Source organism: Drosophila navojoa, chromosome X, assembly GCF_054131105.1.
Source record: "Drosophila navojoa isolate 15081-1374.11 chromosome X, UAZ_NAV_1.0, whole genome shotgun sequence".
Lineage (NCBI taxonomy): Eukaryota > Metazoa > Arthropoda > Insecta > Diptera > Drosophilidae > Drosophila > Drosophila navojoa.
In genome coordinates, this window is record NC_142895.1 from 8,759,948 (window position 1) to 8,765,509 (window position 5,562).

General features: G+C 38.1%; 1 protein-coding gene across 1 annotated transcript in view; it reads right to left on the reverse strand.

Moving 5' to 3' along the window:
- LOC115564589 (uncharacterized) overlaps positions 1-5,562 on the reverse strand; it is a 181,097-nt gene that overhangs the window by 49,952 nt on the left and 125,583 nt on the right. The window lies entirely within an intron of this gene.

Genomic DNA, 5,562 nt, shown 5'->3' on the forward strand with positions numbered 1-5,562 from the left:
CAGTTGCATGACTCCCAGTGACCTGAGCTAGGGGAGGCGACGCCAGCTTTAACTCACAGCAAGGGGCGGGAGGGGTTGCTGGTGCTAGTGTTAAAGGGTTTAGCGCTCTGCTGTGTATTTGGTGGCATGTCTGCTATTAGTTGCCAAATAAATTGCCGAGTCCTTCAAGCCAGCAGCAGCTGCTGCTCTGAATCGCCTCGAAGGTCAAATGTGAGCTGCACAAAACTGAATGAATAGATGTGAATGAAAGTGAATAAGCAATGAATGCCAACAACACATAGCTAGACTCTGGCTGGCTAACAACGTTAGGGATTGCCACCTGCCCTCCTCTTTCCCCCTCTATCCCCAGAGATTAGTTTTGCATTAATATTCATTTTTTTTGTTTTCTCACACTGCATTGAGTCGATTCGTTGTTGTTCATGGATTCGTTGAGCCACTGCAACTAGTGCACCTTGATTGTCCATATAAAATGTGTTTTTATCTTGAGAGTTTGCGTATATTTTGCATAGCTGAAGTTTATTTTCAAAAGCCTGATAGCTTGATGAAGTCAGCTTGGTTGATTTTAAGCAGCTTTCAGTTTCGAGAGGAAAAAAACAAAAGCTTACTTGAGCTATGCATACATATATATTCCCATATGTAAAGTCAATTTTAATTGCAGGTATTTGTAACTCGAGATTGGGCAGATAAATAAGAGGAAACTTAAGGCTAAAAGTTGACTCCATGAGTGACACTCCCCTTTGACACTCCCCTTGACAAGCAGTTAAGCAATTTGAACTGCCTAAAAAACTGGTAGCAAAATTATCAATATAAACGAAGCTGCAAGTTGACAAGCACTTTGACAGGCACTTTGACAGCCACTCGACCAGAATAAGCTGCATCACATGCTCTATAACGGAACGCATACCAGATTAGCTAATGTAAATCAATATCAACATGAGAACGTAGAACTTCGAATCGGAATGAACTAAATATTTGTCTAAAAATTGTAAATTCAAGTCAAGTTCCGATCAACTCGATGCGAGCGAAAGACAATAAATATAAAGGCGAAAAGTGTTTAAATGGGGAATGTGAGCGAAAAGTCAGGAAAAGAGTTGAAACATATTAAGGGAAAACTATTTGCCAGCGACAGGAGCCGAAGGAAGCGGCAGATTAAAGGAATGCGACGGCTGATGTGGGCAGGCGAGATGGTGCAAAAAGGAACGAAGGACGTCGAGCATAGCAAAACGCAGCACGTGGCAGGCAGCACGTGGCAAGTGGCAGCCAGGACATATCCCAAACAGGGTCTGCCCACTGGCAGCAACAACTACTTCGCCTGCTACGACTCCTGCTTCAGCTGCTGTTCCTGCTCGGTGTGCCTGGTCCTCTTGGTTCCTCTGCTCCTTCTTCCGCTATGCTTTTCTTATACACGCTGCATCTCCCCTTCCCCTCTTGCTGCTCTTCGTCCTCCTCCTCCTCCTGCTGCTGCTGCTTCTCCATCTCATTCTGACTCTTGCAATTTGTTTAGTGTGTGAAAATGAAACATTTTTTCAACACACACACCTCCTCTCTCCCCCTCTCTCTCTCTCTCTCTCGCTCTTTGGCCGTTTCTTAACTGAGTTTTGTCGTCCTGCAAAGACGTCGCACAACACGGCGAATGATTGATGGTTGCCGTTGAACGGGAAGCGCTACAAACAAATGGAAACTTTTGTTTCTTGCATAATAAAATAACGGTAAGCAGCAGCAGCAGCAGCAGCAGCAACAGCACCGCCACAAAGGGGGCCGCAGGACAACGAGCAGCAGCAGCATTCAGAGCCATAAAGCCAAAAGCAAAAGACAAAGACGACAAAGACGACGAATGTGGCAAAGAGCGAGAGCAAAAAGTCCACTGAAATCACAAATGCTCTAAGTGTTGCAGCTAAATGAGTATAACAGTTGCATAACAGAAGTTTATATATTGTATGTATGTAGAGTAGATATAGCTATGATAACTGTGGTGTATAATATGTATACGTAAATGGCTGCATTAATTGCATTAAGTTGAAAATACTAGATATACTACTAGATATACTATAATAATACCATATACTACTATAGTAGTACCATATAATACTATAGTAGTACCATATACTACTATAATAGTACCATATACTACTATAGTAGTACCATATACTACTATAATAGTACCATATACTACTATAGTAGTACCATATACTACCATATACTACTATAGTAGTACCATATACTACCATATACTACTATAGTAGTACCATATACTACTACTACTACTACCATATACTACCATAGTAGTACCATATACTACTACTACTACTACCATATACTACTATAGTAGTACCATATACTACTAGTAGTATAAAGAGTATATATAGTAGTATTTGATAGTATACATTACTATATATATTTGAACCGTATACCGTATACCGTATACTACTATATACTACCATATGCTACCATATACTACCATGTTCGAATATATATAGTACTATATACCATCAAAAACTACTATATATACTCTTTATACTACTATATACTAGCATATACTACCATATATCCTATTACTATGTATTATACTATATACATCTACAAAACTGAATTGAAATAATCTAAGAATTCTCTATATAAATAAATATTATATTATCAAATCACATATTATTCAAATTAGTTACTAATATCGGCATATTTCGCACAGCGTTACGCACCTCTTAACCTTTGGGCTATACCCGCTTTGGGTGTCATGTTAGGGCAAACACTTAAAGAATCAGCTTGCGCTTAATTCTTTTGACCCCAAAAGAATTTTTCAATTTTACGCCAAAATAAGTTTTTGCCCAGGCCAGGACCCGTAATTTTTCAACTCAAGGCGTGGACAGAGCGAAGCTTAGGCGGCCTTTGAGCGGCTATAGCTGAACTAACTGTAGTCTCGGAGCTTATAATTTATGCAGAAATTTTTGTATAAGTTGCTGTAGCCTGCAGCTGTCAATCAAGCCAGTCAGTCAATCAATCAACTAGTGAAGTCAATTCAATCAACTTGCGAATAATATGGTTAAGCTATCAAGTCATGATTGATCATCAATATGTCAATCAATCAATCGAGAAATCCATAAGGCGATAAATGATTGATTTCAATTGATAAGGACACAGTAGCAGTAGTAAAAGCTATGCAATTACTCTCTAAGTCAATCAATCAATCAATCAATCAATCAATCAGTCAATCATAGGGCTTAGCTACTGCAACTTGATGAAGAGCTATTAGTGATAGCTTCTTATTGAATGATGATAATTGCATTCAAAATTTTTAGCTGGGCGGCTGCAGGCAGTCAATCAATCAATCAACTATCAATCAATATTGAAAAAGTTCAATTCTTTTTCAAATGTAGTCCACTTTTGTAATTGCCTAATGCTGAGGACCTAAGCTAGTAAAGATTATCCATCAGTCAATCAATCAGTCAATCAATCAGTCAATCATTTGCCATAGGTATACATACATAATTAATAAAACTCTAATGATTTTTAAAAATTAATTAAAATATTTAAAAAACACAGCTTAAAGCTTTAACTGTGTGTGTGTGTGTGTGTGTGTAGTCGTGCGTGTGAGTGTGTGTGTGTGTGTGTGTGTGTGTGTGTCATGACCGAAAACCGAAAGTGTCAAGGCTTATAAATGTCTGACATAATTATGCCTGCAGGATAATTGTTTAGACACATGAGCATAATGAAAACATGACATGTCATCCTCCGAGAATCAAACGATGAATGTGTGCATGTGTGTGTGTGTGTGTGCATGTGTGTGTGTGTGTGAGTGAGTGCTAATATTTGCCATATAGACAAATGTGAGCGGGTGGAGCCGCACGTCTTACACGGTCGCATTAGCAAACGCTAAAGGCAGCAAAAGGCAGACATCGGCGGCTGGCATGCGGTACAGTGAACACCGTGTGGCATGAACCCGTCGCGCAATCAAAAGCACATGCAAGAGCTCAAAGACAAGGCTCAAGCATATAACACCAGAAACCCCAACTCCTCCTGACTTACTATACAGCTACAGCTTCTCCGATGGCAAAGCCTGCCACTCGACACTGGGCTCACACACACACACACGCACACCAGGCGAGGTACACGTGTATTTTAATGACTGTTATCATTATGAATCGCATACAAGACTAATTAGTGTGTTACACATTCATCTAGCTATTGTTTAGGGGGAGTCAGCGAGGCTATGTAGGCGTGTGTGTGTGTGTGATTGTATGTGTGTGTGCACCCACCGCTAATACACGCATGTCCCATGTTAAGTGTTTAACATAATGAACACGCGTATTACGGAAGGAATTAACATGCCAGTTAACAAGTTAAGAATAATAAGACAAGAGAGAAAGGGAGTGAGAGAGAGAGGAAGAGAAAGAGAAAGAGGGAGTAAAGAATATATATATAAATAGGGAAAGAGAGTGACAAAGGCTAGAAATAAAAATGTTTATATACGTAAAAGTGCCAACTGCCAACAACATAATCAATGTTTGTCGAATTTATTATTATATCATCATAGGGAATATATCTAATCTATCAGATTTATTATTCACATTGCCCTTCAAAAATGAATGCAAATTATTGACAATGCTCTAAGCATGTTTAATGCAACATAAATTTGCATAACTTATAATAATTTCTTTTGTTTTTTACAATTTTTCTAGAATAAATATCTTGATATACAATGAATCAATTTGAATTGTACATTTGAAATTCAGCTTTGGCGCCAATTAATTAATGTACAAACATTGCATAGTTTTATCGATATGCATGAACAGCTTACCGCTAAAAATGCCAGCAGCAATCGTTTGAAGCACAAGGCGCGCGCCAGCTACATTTGAAATGAAGACTGTATTTTTATATGCCAATGCTTATCATAAATATTATGGTAAATCGAATTGAAAGTATAAGCTGTAAATCAAAACGAGTAATAAAATAGAGAAACGCTACATCGTGATTGACTGACCAAACCTATATTAAAACACATAACTCGAATCATATTATATATACAGCAAGTAATTTGATGCTTGCTTTACTTTTATTGCATTTATATATGATATTTGTGTATCCAACATGTCACATAATTAATCTGGTATTTAATTTTATTGTCAGTTTCTAACGATAGTTAAATACAATCGATTGCCTGCAGTTCACCGGTCACATTTTGCCTATCGCTTTTGTTTGGTGTTAGAAACGGCTTTAAATGCTGCACTAACATTCACTTCTGTTCTTGAAATATACATACCCAAATTTGTTTAGCTTACAATTATTTAGCTGAGTGCATCGCTCTTTTTTATATCTTAAGCTCAACATTTTAGCCGGTTCTTAATTTATACAGACTTCATTTGTATCTTATTTTTTTAACTGTTAGCAAGCTAGGTTTATGTTGGAGCTTTTAATTATATTGTCATTCGGGATGCATTCAAATCGAAACTCAAATCTTGGCGCGTAAATTTTCTGAGAGCTCCAAGCCATAGATGTCGCTTTCTTCCTCATCGTTGTGGCGCAGCACCCGATAAATACTAAAATACTAACGTTGACCAGTCTATCGAT